General features: G+C 43.3%; 1 protein-coding gene and 2 long non-coding RNA genes across 4 annotated transcripts in view; 1 reads left to right on the top strand and 2 right to left on the bottom strand.

Moving 5' to 3' along the window:
- ANXA4 (annexin A4) overlaps positions 1 to 13,942 on the bottom strand; it is a 68,704-nt gene extending 54,762 nt beyond the window's left edge. Inside the window, exon 1 of one of the 2 annotated variants that reach the window (XM_078056453.1) lies at positions 13,818 to 13,942. The gene's annotated coding sequence lies outside the window, so the exon portion shown is untranslated. Of the gene's footprint in view, positions 1 to 13,758 lie in introns of both variants that reach the window. The other variant, XM_036088272.2, reaches the window with a different exon arrangement.
- Positions 24 to 4,413, bottom strand: LOC144379354 (uncharacterized). Its single transcript, XR_013442182.1, has 2 exons — positions 4,118 to 4,413; positions 24 to 903 (listed from the first exon to the last, which is right to left on the bottom strand). It is a non-coding gene; the product is annotated as an uncharacterized LOC144379354 (long non-coding RNA).
- LOC144379220 (uncharacterized) lies at positions 13,928 to 19,578 on the top strand. Its single transcript, XR_013441748.1, has 2 exons — positions 13,928 to 14,640; positions 18,785 to 19,578. It is a non-coding gene; the product is annotated as an uncharacterized LOC144379220 (long non-coding RNA).
- The last annotated feature ends 213 nt before the right edge of the window (positions 19,579 to 19,791 follow it).

Here is a 19,791-nt window from a genome sequence, read left to right on the forward strand (position 1 = left end):
AAAGGAGACTGAACTGGCAGAAGTTAGTGAATTAACTTGGACAAAGGCAGTTTTATTTTATTTTTTTAAAGATGTATTTATTTGACAGAGAGAGAGTGCACACCAGCAGGAAGAGTAGCAGGCAGAGGGAGAGGGAGAAGCGGGCTCCCTGTGCAGGGAGATGTGGGGGCTCGATCCCAGGACCCTGGAATCATGACCTGAGCTGAAGGCAGATGCTTAACTGACTGGGCCACCCAGATGCCCCGACAAATGCAGTTTTAAAAGTATTATGCTTTTAGTTTCAAAGTCAAATCAAGGCTTCTAAAAAAGATGAACCAGTTTTTCCAATGTGGATGCAAATATCAAAGGAAAATTATTTTTTGGTACTCAATTCAGATACTGGAAAACTTCTAAGTATATTTAAAATAATTTGGGTTTGTGAATCTTCATAAAAACTAAATTTTATGAAATCTAAATACAGATAAAATATTTCTGATGAAAATTTAGCATTCAGGGCGCCTGGGTGGCTGTGGTTAAGCATCTGCCTTCGGCTCAGGTCATGACCCCAGGGTCCTGGGATCGAGCCCCGCATTGGGCTCCCTGCTCGGCGGGAAGCCTGCTTCTCCCTCTCCCACTCCCCTGCTTGTGTTCCCTCTCTCGCTGTGTCTCTCTCCGTCAAATAAATAAATAAAATCTTAAAAAAAAAAAAAAAGAATGGTGTAGTCAGACAGAGTAGGTTGCAATTGCTTTCCCGCGAAGATCAGTCTCTGCTGATCAGAAGGAATTCCTTCCTTATCTTGGGTCTTGGCCTTTACATTTTCTATTGTATTTGAGGGTTCAACCCTAAGAATGATGGTCTTCTCCAGAAGGGCTTTCACAAAACTCTCTCACTGTGTCTCTCTCGGTCAAATAAATAAATAAAATCTTTAAAAAAAAAAAAAAAAAAGAAAGAAAATTAAGCATTCAGATTCAGATGTTCTGTCAGTGTAAAATATTCACACCAGATTGTTAAAACTTAGTTTGAAAAGAAGACTGTAAAACATCTTAATATTTTTTTTCTATTGATTAGTTGTTGAAATGATAATACTTTGGATCTACGGGGTAAAGTGTAAAATAATCTATATTATTAAAGTTCATTTCACCTGTCTCTTTTAACTTTTTAAAATGTGACTACTAGATAACTCAAACACATTTGTGCCTCGCCCTGTCTTTCTATTGCATACCACTGCTCTCGACATACTTGGCCTTGTTTAATAATAATGATTGTAGCTATTGTTGAGCACTTATTTTACCATGTGTCAGATACTGTTCTAAACACTTCATGTGAATGACCAGATGATTTCTTTTAAATCTCACAAAAAAACTTGCTCATCTTCTTAGTGCTTTCATTTCCCCATTTGTTAAAAAAAGAAAGAAAAACACAATATAGCCTAGGACAAAATGCTAGAGGAGAAAAGGAATTAGACCTCAGAATATTTAAAGGGAAAGTCTATTCCTGGAAATAATCCACTTAATTGTTCACAAGAAAAGTTCAGGGAACTATCAGGCATCCTCACTATTTGGCAAAATAACACACATTCTAAATAGGAGGGAGGGGCACCTGTGAGCTCAGGTATCATGATCTCAGGGTCCTGGGATGGAGCCCTGGGTCAGGCTCCTGCTCAGTGGGGAGTCTGCTTGTTCTTCTCCCTCTGCACCTCCCACCACTGGTACTCCCTTTCTCTCTCTTTTTCTCAGATAAACAAACAAATAAATAAATAAAAATCTTTAAAGATTAATTAGTTAATTAATAGGAAGGGAAAAATGACTAGTGTAATAACATCAAGAAATCCTCTGAGACTAAAGAGTTTGGCTTAAATATTCTGTACTCATCATATCAAGGCCCAGGTTAATTTTCTATGATCATCCTTTCCCTCCCTTTATTTAATCAAGTGACAAGACATTTTAGATTTGTAAAACATACATATGTATTTAAGAGGGCTCACCAAGTCATATCTAAATATCTTTCTTTCCACTACAGTTTGGTTTCAACTAAATTGTTTTTGTGGGTTTTTTTGTTTTGTTTTGTTTTCATAAAAATAGAATCCTCCAGCAGGAATCCTTCTAAAAGAAATGGAGACTATCTGCAGAGATCATAAAAAATTTAGTGTTACCACCTCAGGAAATATCACAGGAAGGATAAAACAGAAAATACTGGCTGACTTTTAAAAAATAACCTTTATTTATTTCTGAATATCAAAGATAATAAATGTACATGACAGAAAATTTATTTGGTTTATTTATTATAATTTTATTTCTGTTTTAGCAATAGAATATAGCAACAGAAATTTAAATTTGGTAAATTTAAATTAAATTATAATGTAATATAATTTATATATTAAAATTTATTATTTGGCTTATTTATTATAATTTTATTTCTGTTTTAGCAACCTCCGGATTTTATGGCAGGTAACAATACAGGGCAGTTAGTGCTACTTTTACCTGTCGTATTAGCCTCTCCTTCCCTCCAGTTGTTATGAAATTGCCTGTGCAAGCTGATAAACTTGTTTCTTAAACCCAGCAGAATGTGGGTAGAAGTAAAATTTTCTGTTGCAATGCTGAAAATTATGGATCTTTCCACTGCCAATGAATGGAAAAGATTAACTTTCAGGGAACTGTAGAAACTGTGAGGCCTTAAGCAATCCCCTATTTCCCTCTTTCATTTTATTTTGTAAATTATTTAATCAACTTTAAGCACTGAGAAGGACATTTTAAAACAACGTAAACTTACCATCTACTGTTATTTCTATTTGTGCCAATATTTTAACTGTAATCACAGTATGTATGTGATTTTGCGTTCTACTCTTTCCTCTTAATTTTTCACACTGCACGCAATCACCATATAGATCACTGTACTAAAATTATACTCTTCCATTATATTGATATCTTATAACTTATTCAATGTCCCTACTACTGGTTGTTCGGGTTTTTTAAGACCATGGCTACAATCTTTATATTTAGCTTTGTAAGATATTTTATTCTTCATTTTGACGTATTTCTTGTGATATCTGATACTTATATTTCCAGTTGTCCTCCAAATTTACAAGGACGTCCAAAGCCCAGCCAGCCATAAGTTTGCTTGCTTTATTTCTTTATAATGTAATATTTGGGTGTAATACTAAATCTTATTATTGATTTAACTTGCTTTTTAAAATTAGTAGTAGGAACACTGACTCCCTTTTTTCAACTCCTGTCCTCCTTTGTGTATTATCTGTTTGCATTTTTCACCTATTTTTAGCATCTTGGTGCTTTACCAAAATTTACAGAAATTATTCCTATATTATAAATTTTAATATTTTATATCTAAAATGTATTATTAAGTATTTTACCAATTTAATATTATCCTTTTAATTCAGTACAGCCAAAATTTGGAAGAGAAATTTTCAATCATATCTGGCCATCTTTTCCTTTGTACTCCTCCCTCTTATTACTTCAATAGTTGGAAAGTCTCTTTTTTGGTGAAATATTAATAATTGTTGAGCCAGGTGATGAATAAATACGTAGAGGTTCATTTTACTATCTCACTTGGGTATATGTTGGGAAATGTCCGTAAAAAAAACTTTCTTTAAAAGTATCCCTTTCCCGGGGCACCTGGGTAGCTCAGTCGTTAAGCGTCTGCCTTCGGCTCAGGTCATGATCCCAGGGTCCTGGGATCGAGCCCCATGGTCGGACTCCCTGCTCAGTGGGAAGCCTGCTTCTCCCTCTCCCACTCCCCCTGCTTGTGTTCCTTCTCTCGCTGTGTCTCTCTCTGTCAAATAAATAAATAAAATCTTAAGAAAAAAAAAAGTATCCCTTTCCCATTGCTAGAGCAATCACTTTTACTAGTTTCTCTCCCACCCCTTTTCATGTTCCAGTTGAGGAAATTCTTGCCCAGGTTGTTAAAGTAACTCATTTACCATAGGAGTCATTTTGTTTCCCACCCACTAAACTTAGCCACAACCTCTTCTTTTCTAGGCACCCAAAAATACCCAAAGGCACAGCTGTTTGGAAAGGGCTACAATTCAATTTAACGAAGTTTCCCTGGAAGATCCCAAGCTTTATTCCTACAAACTTACTCCAACCCTGCCCCACCAATAAGACATGGTAAGACCAGGGATACCTGGGTGCCTCAGTTGGTTAAGTGTCTGCCTTCAGCTCAGGTCATGATCCCAGGGTCCTGGGATTGAGTCCCGCATTGGGCTCCTTGCTCAACAGGGAGCTTGCTTCTCCCTCTGCCTGTCGTTCCCCCTGCTTGTTCTTTCTCTTTTTCTTTCATAAATAAATAAAATCTTAAAAAAAAAAAAAAAAAGACATGGTAAGACCAGGAGTTTGCTGATAAACTTAACAGTTGGCTCTCCAAAGAAAGAAAACTCTGATTTGTAGCTATTTCTTTGCCATAAATATTTCCAACATGACTGATTTCAAATCACCAATATGATGTCACTGAACTCAGAACCAGGAATAGGTAGGCAGTGGGACACCATTATACTGTATTTACAGACAGAACAGACATAAGTAACCACAAGAGCATATATAATAATACATCGTAGTAAAATAATTAGAAAGTGATGTTATTTTAAATACAACTTATTTATAAATATCTATATTTTAATATAATTTATTTACTCCTAAGTTCATATAATTGAATTGAATAAGGTCACAGAACCCCTGAAAATTTAACAATCACTTTTTTTTTTTTAAAGATTTTATTTATTTATTTGACAGAGAGAGGCACAGCGAGAGAGGGAACACAAGCAGGGGGAGTGGGAGAGGGAGAAGCAGGCTTCCCGCCGAGCAAGGAGCCCGATGCGGGGCTCGATCCCAGGACCCTGAGATCATGACCTGAGCCGAAGGCAGACGCTTAACGACTGAGCCACCCAGGCGCCCCTAACAATCACTTCTAATAGGCTGATATAAGGACACTCCAGCACACCACCAGGGGACAGAACAGTAAAGAAAGCAAGATTTTTTTCAAATTGTGATAAAATAAACATAAAAAAGTTTACCATTTTAACCAGTTTTAAGCATATAATTCAGTGGTATTTTTTTTAAAGATTTATTTATTTGAGAGAGAGAGCATAAGCAGGAGGGACAGAGAGAGAGGGAGAGTAGCAGACTCCCTGCTGAGCGGGGAGCCCAATGTGGGGCTCAAGCCCATGACCCCGAGACCCCAACACCATGACTAGAGCTGAAACCAAGAGTCGGACATTCAACTCACTAAGCCACCCAGGTGCCCCATTCAGTGGTATTAATTACATTCACAATGTCATGCAACCATCCCTGCTATCCATTTCCAGAACTTTCCATTATCCCAAACAGAAACTCTGTACCCATTCAATAATTCCCCATTTCTCCCTTACCGCAGCCCTTGCTTACCATCATTCTATTTCTTGTCTCTGAATTTGGCTAGTAGGTATCTCCTATGTGGAACCGTATCATATTTCCACTTGTGTCTCTCAATTATTTCACAACCATGTCTGGCCTCCACCCTCTCAGTTCCAAGGAATAAGCCTTCCATAAATTGACCAAAGCACAGAAAACCCAGGGAATCCAGTTTCCCCAAATCATAGCCCAGCTGTGGAGGCCCCAGGGCAGCTATAATAGGGAGCTCAAGAGAATCTGGAAAGGGTAGAATGTACCAGGTGCACGATTATGTTTATCTTTTCAATAAACAGCAGGCCAGTATTTCAACCTAAAAGAAGTTCATACAACTCAGTCACCATACACTGGAAACTTGTTAAAAGTGCACATTCTTGGGCCCAACACCACACCTACAAAACTCTGAGGGTAGGGCCCAGCAATTTGATTTGTAAGAAGCCCACCAGGTGATTCTGATGCATTCTCAAATTTGAGAACTACTGCTCTACAGTAATGATTCTAGATTCCAACTACTGATGCTCAAAAAGGTCCTCAAAATGCTCCATGGTCATTCCTAAGTGTAGATTCCCATTCATGATCATACATCAAGTATAAGGGAATGGGGATAAAAAACAAGAAAAATTCTATTAACGGGGAGAGTCATAACACTTTTAAAATATTTGTATAAATATGACTCAGGAAATGTGTTTGGCAAAGATTATTTAAATAACAGAGTTCTCAAAACCATTCACTACAAACATGCATTACTCCTGCAAACCTGATGTTATTTTATGATATCTGTGAAACTCTGAATTCAGTTCTCTTCCCACATGCTGGCAGAGGCTGTAATGGAGATCATTCCATGCTGGACACAGCAGGCTGGGAATCCAGGACAAGGGCCAAATTCCAGTCTCTGCTCTGCCCTCCAGATTTAACCCCACCTAACACGGCTACTCTATCCTGACATAAAATTGACATAGTAGTGACTACTGTGCAGAATTTCTGAGAGGATTAGTAATAATGTCAACCCCCATCATACCTTCCTTCCTCATTAAGAGAACTTTCATGAGTTTAGTGGTTGGGCTTGGAAAATCAGGAAGGTAGGACTCATCCCAGGAAGAAATAATGATCGGTCTGAGGCAACCCCATTCCAATGGCAACAAATGGTTTTCAAGTGGCCAAGTGACCCACTTCAGGCCAACGAGAAATAAGAACAAGTCTACCAAGAGGCTTCGGAGAAAGACTTCCCCAGATTATAAAGACAGTTATCCTGCCAACTTCCTTCTCTCTTCTGGCCTTGGATGATATCAGGACACCGAGTCTGTGGCTACGGCTTCAAAAGGATCCTAATTATAATACAGACTGTAAGACACTTAACACGGTATCTAGGAAAAGTTCTCAAATTTTAGTGTGCACCAAAAGCACCTGGGGAGTGTTTAGAAATACAGATTTTAGGGATGCTGTACTCCAGAACTTGAATCAGTAAATCTTGGGTGGGGCCCAAAGACCTTACTGAATCCATTTTCAATAAGCACCCCTGGGGATTCCCCTCACATCCTGTTCCAGGCCCTGATTCTCACACAGGTGGTCCCTGCATGAGACCCCAGTTCCAAAAATGCCGCTCACCATGTGCACAAGCACTCACAGTCCTTACTTAAGTATTGATTTTGCCTCATCAGGTACCAGGCATTGTGACAAACAAAGATGGAGGAAACAGTATCTTGCTGTCAGGGAGCATGCAAGCTGGTAAGAGAGACAGTCAATCCAAGACAAAGCAGCAGGTGCTAACTATTGCAGAGTTGCAGGGCAGGAGAAGAGAGACTTAAGCTCCCCACCCCTCCCCACCCCACCCCTAGTCAAATGTTCTCATTTGACTTAGGCCTCCAAGGACAGATAGGATTTCAATAGTGAAAGGTTTTGCTGGCGGAGAGAGAACTGTAAAAATGAAGCTTCAGCTATGATTTGGAAAATACTTCGTTTGCAGTGGGGCTGGAGCTTTAGACTCTGAAGAGAGCGGTGGGAGACAAAGTTCTAGAAAGGTAATTTTCACAAATGGGTCGTTTTGTGGCAGGTTGAGCTTGGAGACTGGACTCAATTTTCCAGGCCGTGGGAAATCATACATTCATTCAGCACACATAGTAACACACACTATGTGCTAGGCCAGGGGATGGGGGCTGTGTAGTTCCTGCCCTCAGAGGAGCTCAGGGCTGAGGGGGCGGCCCAGGCCTGGAATCAGACACAGTAAGGCGTGAGCATTTCTGTGACAGGAGAATCACAGAGAAAGAGGAGCACGCATACTGGAGAGGTCCCTCACCCAGATTAAGTCAAACAGGGAAGGAGACTATGTCCGTGCTGAACCTTCAAGGGTTGGCCAGGCGTAGGACAGGGAAACAGGGAGTCTTGTTTTTCCAAGGCTAAATCTCTGCCTTGATTTCCTTCCTGGTGCCCAGCACTTCCATTTTATTAAAAAAAAAACATTTATTAGACAAAGGGGCTAAGCACTAGAGCAGATGCAAAAGAAAATGAGGATCTACCATCCAGGACAGTAGTTCTGACTATGGACCCTCTAGGACCTGTCCCCCAAGACCAATTGGTCCTGTCCCCCACAGGCCTACAGAATGACCTTAATTTCTGAGGGCCCTCCCACTCTTCTGTCTGGGACTAGCCCTGCTCTGGTCAAGAGGCCACACCTCCAGTGAATAATGGTCTTGCCTTGTCATCCCTGTGGCTGTACATAAACCTTTCTCCTCTCGCACCTCCAGGAAGCCTTCTCTGACCACCCATGATGGACTTAGGCACACCTCCTCTATTGTTCTATGGCAGTCTGTGCAAAGTGTATCAAATCATTTATCATGCAGTCCTATGAGTTTTGAATTATTGATCTGCTTATCTCCCTAAGGAGAGGGTCTGTATGTTTTACCTTCAAATCTCCAGTGCCTGTCACATTATATGATAAATGGGTGAACCTGTATTCATTTGGCAGGGCTGCTGACATCCTGCCTCGCACCTGAAGACTCTTCCCCAAAGTGCTGGGCTGTCTCTCCTGCCTTTAAATGCTGCCCCAAGTCTTGCTACCACCTGGGTGGGCCTACGGAATCAAGAGTAGCACATTGTCTTGGTCCGTAACTGCTGCACTCCTCACGCACCTATCATGCGGGACCCCCTGGATATTTAGAATGACCCAGGTCAGCATCAAGTTCATCTCAGACAAGTGGTACGGACACAGCTTCTACCTCTTCCCCTCTGAAAGAGGCCAGCCCCACAGCCGGCTTAATCCCCCAGCCCTGCCTTTTCAGGCCGATTCCCCGTTCTTAACCCATTATATAGTATAACAGAGTGGTAGAGCACAGGATGTTGAATCAGACTGCCAAATTCAAATCCTGGCTCTACCACTTGCCCTTAATACGTGACCTCCAGCAAATTACTGAACCCCTTTGTGCCTCAGTTTCCTCACTTATACAATGGGGATGATAATGGTAGCACCCGCTTATTATGGATGAAAATTTAATAAATGACATGCCAGTTTTTTAGCACAGGGTCAGGCTCCTAAGAAACACTGGTGAACATTAGCTGTTAATATCTGTGACATGGAGGCTCCAATATGCAGAGGCGGGGGCCTCACTGACTAAGAGTCAGGCTCTGAAGCCAAGGCCAGGCCCCTCAGTGCCCAGGATCTGGTACCATTGCTAGGACTTTGACCTAGGCCCTGCCCTAGCAGGTCTATCTAGTCGACAGGCTGGGACTTAACCCATCTACTCCTGTCTCTGCTTCTGCAGCTAAAAACACATGGAACTCATCAGCCCATGTACATACAGAGCTTTCTCCCCCATGCAGTTCAAGGCACCTTACATTCTTTTTGGAACTAGCTGGAGCATACCCAAATGAAAAATTAGCCCAACTGAAATGTATGATAAGAACGAGTGATTGCTATCATATCTCACTGGAGACCGAAGCATAACTGCATACTGGCTCCTTGTATACAAATAAGAAAATATATGATCTTGTATTAATTTTGAGGTTGGAAAATTTTAAAATACACATGTATTTTTCATTTCTACTTCATTCTCCCTCTTCACAAGCAATGTTAAATGGGTAGGTGATAGCTGTAACTCTCTATTTTAAAAAAATTGATAATATGTGAGTATGATTTAAAAAATTCAAATAATACAAAAAGGTATAAAGTGATAAGTCTGGATGAACTTTACCCCTCTACCTTGTTTTGGCAACCACTTTTTGTTTGTTTGTTTGTTTGTTTTTTAAAGATTTTATTTATTTGACAGAGAGAGACACAGCGAGAGAGGGAACACAAGCAGGGGGAGTGGGAGAGGAAGAAGCAGGCTTCCCGCGGAGCAGGGAGCCTGATGTGGGGCTCGATCCCAGGACCCTGGGATCATGACCTGAGCCGAAGGCAGACACTTAACGACTGAGGCACCCAGGCGCCCCGGCAACCACTGTTATAATTTTCCTATGTATACTATCAGGACTGTTTAATGCATTAACAAGCATATAGACGATAGTCTCCATTCTTACAAAAAAGGAGTAGAATACCATGCAAACCTATATTTTACTTTTTTTAAAAATGTTTTTTTAAAAGATTCTTTGATATCATTCTATATCTGTTCTTGTCAACCTGCATCACTTTTTAACAGGTGCACAGTACTACAATGAATAGATGTTCCATAATTTAACCAGCCCTTTGGTGACAGATATTTAGTTCATTTCCAATCTTTTGCTGCTACAAACAAGCTGCAGTATATATATCCTTGTACACATGCCTCTACACACATATCCAAGTATATCTTTATGATAAATTCAGAATTCAAATTGCTAGAACAAAGGCAAATCCATTTTTAAATTTTAACAAACTGCCAAATTTCAGGGCAATTCCATCTATGTACCTGCTAGGTATTCATGACTGGGTTTAGACAGCTGTCCATAAACCCCTTGAAACTGTAAGAACAATGTCAAATATGTGTTTCTTTTTCTCAAGAGACAATTCATGGCTTTAACCAGATTCTCAAAGGGGTCTGTAACTAACAAGGATGAGAACTACTGAGTCAACGGATTCGTGTATAGCATCCAAAAGCATCAATAGCAAAAGCTGAAACAAAGCAGGACCCAGAAAATGCCTTCCTGACCCCCTGGAGAGGAGCGAGAGGGAAGCTGCTGGGGACTGATTATACCACCGGGCTTGTATCTATTAAAGACCTCCTCCACGGGAGATGACTCAAGTACACATAAATCAGGAGAATTGTTCCCATCACAAACCTTCTATGTTACTTTCTGGTAATAATTTAATGTTACCTCTGGTGGGAGGGGTGCAGGGGGGATGAGTGCCTTAACCCAGAGAAATGAATCCACAGCGACTGGGCAGGGAGGTCTTTCTACTGACCTGACAAAAGGCCACTCTTGGGACTTCCTGTTCTGTTACAAGTCAGGCCGCTCATGCTGTAGGCCTTAATGATGGAGAGGTGGGGTTGGTGGAGGTCGTTTCCAGAGCAATTTATAGTCTGGCCTATAGCTGCAATTTATCCCTCCTGCTGATTGTGGTTCATTCTGGTGAAAACATTCACCCAGGTTCTTATGTCTAGCAATCTGGACCAAGAAGCAATATGGCAATTTACTGACCTCAAATATCTTGAACCTTTAAAAAGAATTCTTCAAAGGTGGTGGTTCAGGTTTCCATAGCAAAAGCTCTTAGTCCAGTGCAGACACAACTGAACACTAACAAGCTAGTCCCAATAAAACAAGCAACAGACCTAACAAATCCTAAATTTCTAGGTAAATTATTCTTAATACAGTAATCCATCTCAGGTTCAATTAAGTTTAAAAATAAACAAAACCCCTTTGCTTTAGACCCTCTATTTGGCGTAGGGGTGTCAAGCACTATAAAACAATGGGGTGCATTTGATGTGATAGGTATAATAATGAGCTGTCCTTGAGAATGGGGACAATGTCAGCTTTACCACATTATTTACAGCATAATGACAGGCCTAAGTTCCTTGAAGTTCCAGGTTTTTGTAATGCTTGACTTTATTTATCAAGCATGCATATATTCATGTGTTTCTAAAGCTTAGTTTCTCAAAGCAAGGTCCAAGAAACATCTGAATCACAATCATCCAGGGAACCTATTAAATATGCATTTTCCTGGGCCCAACCCTGTCATATTGGATGAGAATCTTGGGGATTGGGGCAAGAATCTCCATGTTGTGCAAGCTTCCTGAGGAACTCTGATGTACCCTGAAGTGAGGAAGCTATGGCTTTGGAGGTCATCTTAGTTTAACCTTCTACCCTTCACAGCCCCATCCAAAAGGCGCTACAAGGCCCCTGCCTAGACACCTCTGTTGAGAAAGCTCTCCATCTCCAAGTCCACCCAGCCTAGGGGATTCAAAAGCCACACCTTACATCCAGCAGAACCCGCCATCTAACATAGCTCTGCCCAACCACAAGGAATGAGTCTATTTTCTGGTCCACATGCCAAGCTCCTCAAGAATTTAGGGCCATTGGGCGCCTGGGTGGCTCAGTCGTTAAGCGTCTGCCTTCGGCTCAGGTCATGATCACAGGGTCCTGGGATCGAGTCCCACATCGGGCTCCCTGCTCTGCGGGAAGCCTGCTTCTCCCTCTCCCACTCCCCCTGCTTGTGTTCCTGCTCTCGCTATGTCTCTCTCTGTCAAATAAATAAATAAAATGTTGAAAAAAAAAAAAAAGAATTTAGGGCCATTAACGTGTCCCCACACCCACCTCATCTGTAAAACAAGATTAGGAACCCTACCTCAAGTTGAAATCACTACTAAATGAGTAACCAAGGACGACTGTTATTCAAAGTCCCTCCAGGTAGGACACGGCAGCACCCATCAAACTGCCTCCACAGTAGCCCTAACGGCAGTGAAAGCAAACCTTCAAGGGCTAGGTATGGGCCAAATCACAGCCCAAACCCCAAGCAAAAAAAATTTTAAGTTTCTTGTTTTATATTAAAAAGGTACAAATTTTGAATTCTACTCTAAAATATATCTGGTTGTTTTAGCATAAAAAGTGTTTTTAATCTCAAAGATCGAGGTATAATTGACGCCCACCCCCCAGGCCCTTGGTTTATGCTGAAGCTTCAGGTATTCCCGGCAGTGCCCTGTACTCACTCTTGAAGAGTGGGCTTCATGGACAAGCAGAGGATCAAGATGGGGAAAAACAAATGAGTGGTTAGACATAAAGAAATGGGCCAAAGGATATGAGTCTGAGGATGGCCATGGGGCTCATTCTTCAGATGCTGAGGGCTCGTGTGTTTCGATTTGACTGCATGTTACTCTCCTACTTGCTTTCAGAGAAAAAATATCCCTAGCCAAATACAAAAATATTTAGGAGGGAAATCCATAGACGCCCTTGATCTAACAGTCACGTGTGTGTGTGTGTGTGTGTGTGTTTCCCCCAAAACAACAGAAATCTGGCCTGAGCTGAATCTAAGGGATCTGGCCTTGACCAGATAGGGCTGGGTTCTGGGAAGCAAGCAGGTCGTGGGTGGCTGTGATTACCCATCTCATTCCTGTTCCCTTCCCGTCCTGCTTGCTCTTGCACCTCTGTGTCTTCTGAGAACTCCCTGGTAAGGAAAGAGCTAGGGGTTGGCTATCAGAAGTGTTACCTGCAATGTAAGGAGGAGGTGGGATGCATAATTTGGAGGGGGTGACCCTATCCCTTCTTCCCAAGGTCAGCTGGAGAGAGCAGATGCCCACTTGTCATGAAAGGTGTGGGTTACTCAGTACAGCTCCTGGACTTGCATCAAGCCAGGGAGCACTTACAGTGGGGCAGACTGTTGAAGAGCAAAAGTCTCTTTGGCCCCAAAGTCTCCCGCGAGTCAAAGCCAAGACAAAAGAGTGAGACTGTGCCGCTGGCAGACTCAAGTCATAGATCTCATAATAACAGGTTCCCATGTGCCAGCCGGCCATTCTGCCGAGGCCATTAGATACGTGAGGAGAGACAGGGTAAGAAACTAGGAAAAGCGAGTAAGTTTCTTAAAAGGAGAAAAGAAAGAACGAAAAAGAAAACTTAGGTATTAGACTGAGTCAGCTGCAGGGAGTATTAACTCAATGCTTTCTTGTTAATGCCCGAAGCCAGCGCAGCTCTTGACACAAGAACTCAAGAGAAAACTGCTGTGGTCTCCGACCGGTCTACATTCCGAGCTGTATCAACGGCTCCTTCCCGAAGGTGCCGGTGGATACCCGCCTGCGCGAGGCCCACTTCGGGCAAACCCCGGGCGGCCGGCGCCCGCTCCACCCGGTGGCCGCCCAAGCCCCGCCCGCAGGCAGGCGGCGGGCACCCCCTCCTGGGCGCGGCGCAGGGCTGTCCCCGTGAGGCGCCCCGAGGCTGCTGCGTCCCCTTCCCCGAGCCCGGGACCCCCGACCCGGGGCCCCTTACCGCTCGTGCCGAGACCGGGTTGAGCTCGTCCCCGGCGGCCGCGCAGATCACACCCTTACCGGGGCCCGGCAGCGGGTCATATCCCGGGCGGACCCGCCCCACTTCGGGGTGGAGACTGAGTCCGAGTTCCTGGTTGTCCCTCTGCACACGGGACCGGAAGATCCTGCGGGAGGGGGGGCGAAGCGCACCTGGGGCCCGGGGCCGGGACCCCCACGCCTGGCGGCCAGCGGGGGACCAGCCTCGCTCCCAGACCTGGGGCTGCACCCGGCACGTGCCCGCGCCCCTCCGGGGACCCGGCCCGCTGTGCAGGCTCCGCGGCCCCGTCGCCCGCCCGGCCCCGCCCGGCCCCGCGCCTGCCTCCGCAGACTCCGAGCACTTGGACTCTCCGGGTCAGAGGCGCCCGGGCGCCCCCACGCTCTCGGAGCTGCGAGCCTCTCCCGCACCCGCCCTGCGCCGGCGGAGGCCCGGAGGCCCGCAGCGAATCACCGCTCTCCCCCCAACCCCCCCGCCGGGAAACCGCACTTTTTCTCGCCCAGTCTGCGGCCCGAGCAGTGGGAAGTGAAATCACGCCGGTACATTGAAACAAATACCCCCGAAAAGTTCCCAGTAGTACCCCATCTCCCTTGCGGAAAACGGAGTTCCCTTTCCTTGGGGAGACCTTTGGGAATAGGAGTTCGGAGCCGCCGCAGATCGTTCTCTCCTCCCCAGGAAATTACCAGGGTTTGGTACTGGTCGGCAGCCCCTAGGGTCGGCCCGGGAGCCGCGCTCACGCCGGGTGAGACCGGTTTATGCGTTCGTTGCTGCCTCCCCGAGACTCTGGCCTCGGAGGCACCGAGTCTAGGTCGTCTTGGCACACGCGCCTAGTACCGGTTCCAGCGCATGGTAGGTGCTTGGTGCTTGCAGAATGAATCCTTTGAATCTACCGGCAAATTCGGATTTTATTTAACAGAGGGTAGGTAGCTTGGGGAAGTGTGTTTGCTATCCAATAGAACAAAATCCAAGTGGCTGTTACACCCTTAAAGCCGGAGAGGTGACATTAAATCATGTCATTAAGATGTAGCAAAAGAAGGTGGTTTGACATGGTTAAGAACATGGGTTTTAGGATCGGACTGGTTTAGATTCTAGACCTCGTTCTGCCCCTTTTCTCTGCTTTGATAAATTAAAGTTTCTAAGCTTCACTTTATGAACTCACCTAGAGGAAACAAAATCAGGATGAAAAAGAATGAAATAGGAAAATTCATGTCTTCAGAGTGATTAGAGAGACTATCGCATTCCTTAAAAATTAACAATTAGGCTACTCTAACAATAAACAAATAAAAGGTTGGGAATGGAGCTGATGCACTCTGCCAAGATCACCTTTACCAGGCAGGTACACCTAGCTCACAACTGCCCCTTTGTCTAATAAATGCCCTCACAGCAGGTTGGGGAGCCACAGTCCAAAGCCAAGTTTCTGGGGTACAAAAGGCCAGGAATAAATTTGTGATACCCTTCCAATTCCAGAGCTCCTGTGGGCTTGGACTGGAGCTAAATTTCTGTAGAAACCACATCTGTGCTCTGCTTCTTCCTTTGCACTCTCCTGCTCTGTCTCAAGTACAAGTGTTTCCCAAGAATGAGCCCTTACTAAGTAAGGCACTTACACAAGAACCTCTGCTTCTAGGGAGCCTGATCTAAGACAGAGTATTAAAAAAAAAATCAATGCCGGGGCACCTGGGTGGCTCAGTCGTTAAGCGTCTGCCTTCGGCTCAGGTCATGATCCCAGTGTCCTGGGATCGAGCCCCACATCAGGCTCCCTGCTAAGCGGGAAGCCTGCTTCTCCCTCTCCCACTCCCTCTGCTTGTGTTCCCTCTCTCGCTGTGTCTCTCTCTGTCAAATAAATAAATAAAATCTTTAAAAAAATATTAATGCCATTGTTGAAATTAAAGACTCAAAGGAGCCTTTAGATTAAAGATAGCAGATTAAACATACGCCATTCGTGTCAGCTCTCTCTTGAAATTCAAGTAAAACAAAAGCAGATTAAACAAAAAATCTCACAAGAACAAGGTAACAAGAGAGGAAAAAGAAAGAAATTTTGGAAGCTAGAAAGCAGAGAGACAGGTGATCCTTGACTTAGCAGACCTGAGAAAAAGGGGGCTCCTGAGCCCAGAGTAGGTCAAGCCAGGAAGCAACATAGTATGGCAGAATTTCTCAGACTATGCAGGTCTTGCTACACCAGGTGCTTCTGAAAGTGGTTATGTATACTTAATAAAAACACCGGGTTTTTTCTGTGTGTAGAATCCCCAGTACTGCACTGCGGCCACCGCCCTCTCCCACTTCGGCAGACGATTGAAACCATATTCTCCGGAGGGCATAAAGCAGAGGATCTCTTGAATGGGGGCATTCCGGGTGTAGTCACATTGTTCCGGTTATTTAAGTCTCTCTCGCAAAGTACCTCAAAACTTGGTGACTTAAAACAACCATCATTTTATGGTATTTATGATTTTGTTGGTTGGGCAATCCTCTGTTCCACACCACATCAACAAAGGTCACTTAGTGGTATTCAGCTGACAGGCCAGTCTGGAGGATTCACTCACGTGTCTGGTATCATGGCAAGGTGAGCTGGGAGACTGGTCTCAGCGGGCACTGGCCAGCAGAGCATCTAAGTAAGCATGCTCTCTCCACATGGCAGTTTCAGGGTAGTCGTATTTCCTACCTGGAGGCTCAGGCTCCCAGATAGGATGCTCCAAGAGATCCAGGTAGATGTTACTCGGCTTCTTAATACCTAGGCTTAGAAGCCCCTGAATGTTATTTCCATTACATCCTACAGGTCGTGCAAGTCACTAAGGTGAGCCCAGGTTCAAGGGAAGGGGAATTAGTCTCCATCCCTGAATGGGGGTACTAACAAAAAAGTGGCAATGTTAAATAACAAAAATTCAGCCAAGTAAATTCTAAAGATCCCGTTGTCTTTATTAATCGATTCATGAATCGGGCAGCATCCTGTCTCGCGAGTAGAGGGGAACTCCAAAGGGCTACAGAAAGGGAAAGGTTGTTAAAGGTAGGGAGAGAGTGGAAAAAAGGAAATTATTAGCAAAGAATCCATTGTTTTAGACAAGGTTGCCCTCCTAAGGGGAACAGAAGGGGTCTATCAGTAAATTTCCTAGTGCTGATCAGGGAATTCCATGGCTGGTTAAAGGTTACATTCCTGGAGGGGGCGGGCCGGCGTGGAACTGCAGTCAGGTTAGGTATTAAGTCTTGGTTTAATGACTTGGGGCCTCATCCTAAGTGATGCCATTTTGGGCCTGTGGTTTTCTGTTTAAACAGCAATTGTACTGAAATTGAATATCTACATGAAACTTAATGATGAATCTTGAGCTGGACAGTATTCTTCCTTATGTGGTTTCTCTAACACGGCAGCCAGAACATGGAGTTTGGAATGTTCTTCTTTGGGGAGAGTAAAGACCTAAAGAGATCATCAGGTACTCAATGAACTAGAGCGACCCTTTAGTGAACTTATCCTAGTGAAGTCCTACCCACCTGTACATAGCGTCCAGGCAGCATTTAAGATCTCACTTTTAGGGTTGCTAGATAAAATAGAGGACACCTAGTTAAATGGAATTCCAGATAAACAATAAATAATTCTTTTTTAAAAAATATTTTTATTTATTTATTTGACAGAGAGAGAGACCGCAGGAGAGGGAACACAAGCAGGGGGAGTGGGAGAGGGAGAAGCAGGCTTCCCGTGGAGCAGGGAGCCCGATGCGGGGCTCAATCCCAGGACCCTGGGATCACGACCTAAGCCGAAGGCAGACGCTTAACGACTGAGCCACCCAGGCACCCCTAGAATACTTCTATGCCATAAGCATGTCCTAAATATTGCACAGGATGCACTTATACTAAACATTGTTTATCTAAAATTCAGATTTAACTACATGTCCTGTTTTGTTTTGTTTTGTTTTGCTAAATCTGGCACTCTTCAATAAGAACAGACAGCTGAACATCATCAGAATTTAAGAGAAGAATCTGACATAAATCAGAACAGGAAAAAAGAAACTTCAAAGAAACAGAGTATGTGGAGAGAGGAAAACTTAAAAATCCATTATCAATTTCCTTTGAGAAATAAAAAGAATTAGAATAAAAACCAGAACAGAGTCTCTAAAAAATGAACACCCAGAGAACCAGAGCTCTTGTAAATTAAAGATACGATAACAAAATGAAAAACTCAGTACAGTGGTAGGAAGACAAAGTTAAGGAAATATCCTAGGATGTGTAGACAAAAGGCAAAAAGGAGAGAAAGAGATAAGAATATTTGAAAGCCAGCCCAAGACACCTGGGAAACAGAAAAGAAATCAATTAAATAACCCAATTATACATTTTTAGAACTACAGGATATTGCTACCCGAAACCGGCTTTGCCTCTTGGTGATTGTCGAGCCAAAAGACACAACCAAGCCCGAAGACTAGGAAAAGGAAGTGTTTTACTTGCAACATGTAAAGGAGAACACCGGGTGGATATTTCCCAAAGTAGTGTCTCCCAGAACAATGGGGGGGAAGTTTTAAGTTACAGGCTCATACATATTCATGAAAGGGCTTATGCAATGAGGAATTAGGCAGGGATTTGGGGTAAAAGTCATCTTAAGGGAATGGAGTCCAACATCTGAAACTAAAAATGTACTATAAGTTGGCTACTTGAATTTAAATTAAAAAAAAAAAAGGTAATAGATTCCAGGTCAAAGTCACAAGAGCTGGCAAGGGTCAGCGTCATTAATTCTCTGGCTCCAGTTGGTCTGCTATCTGAGCGCTCAAAGAAGTTTAAGATCCTGCAAAGATAATTTAAGAATTACAACAAGTCAATCTTCACTTTTGAATTAGCCCTGGGAGTTTTACCACTTATTTATTGTCCCTGATATGATTAGGTTTATCTCCTGGCCTAATAGTGGCTATTTGATCTTACGTTCTTTCACAAGGTGGTGGGGGGCCTAAAATGACTTTTCTTATGTCGAGAAATCTATGTCTGTCTTTTTCTGAAGACCCCTAATTCTTTCTGCTTACAGATTGAGTTTCCACATTGAAAGTGCTCATTGAGCCCAGCACAATGGACAAAAACAGAATCACATCAAGGTATATCATGATAACATTTCAGAAGACTGGGGAAATAGAGAAGATCTGACAAGCACCCAGAGGGAAAAATGAGGTTGCATACTGTCGGGGGAGAAGAATTTCCTCTGCCCTTCAAGGTCTTTCTAGTTGGACTAAGATTCAAATCGACATGAGACAGATTAACAACAGAAAGTCAAATTTAATAGCATTCATACAGGAAATCCACACAGACATGTCCACACAGACATGGAAATTCCAAAGACAGTGAGGCTACATGACACTTATATGAGCTAAGAAGAGGGGTAGGGGTCTGAGGATACAAAGGGGAGAAAGACCATTAGCAGGAAGGTGAGAGGAGATGTTTGGAAAACAAAAGTTGCCCTATTATGTAGGTAAGTTTCTTAGGTAAAGAGGAATCTGTTAATAGCTCTCTTCCTGGTACAGGCAGGCAGCTGAGGGGGAGGTAAATAGCTTTTCTTAAATCAGCTGGGTTTTGATTGCTTTGAACTCAAAATAATGTTCCTGCCAAAGCAGCCCATCTTGGAGCAACCTGCCATTGGCCCCTACAATACAAAGGATCAAGAACCAGAATGGCATCAGATTTCTCCATAACAACACATCAAACTGAAAGACTATGGAATAATGCCTTTACAATTCTGAGAGACAATTATTTCCAGCGTAGATTCTCATAGCCACTCAAGCTATTGGTCAAGTATAGGGGTAAATAAAGATATTTTCAGACACGCAAGATTTCAAAAAGTTGATCTTCTGTGTGCCTTTTCTTAGGAAGCTTTCAGATGGTATGTTCCATCGAAGCAAGTAGGTAAACCAAGAAGATTTTTTTTAAAGTTATTGAATAGTAGAATGGACAACTGAAACTGAATGGCAGGGAAGAGTGGTCAGTGGACACTATCTTTATTGATCCCTAATTCTCTGTAACTGTAGAGTGTCGCTAACATCT

This window comes from Halichoerus grypus, chromosome 10 (assembly GCF_964656455.1).
Source record: "Halichoerus grypus chromosome 10, mHalGry1.hap1.1, whole genome shotgun sequence".
Lineage (NCBI taxonomy): Eukaryota > Metazoa > Chordata > Mammalia > Carnivora > Phocidae > Halichoerus > Halichoerus grypus.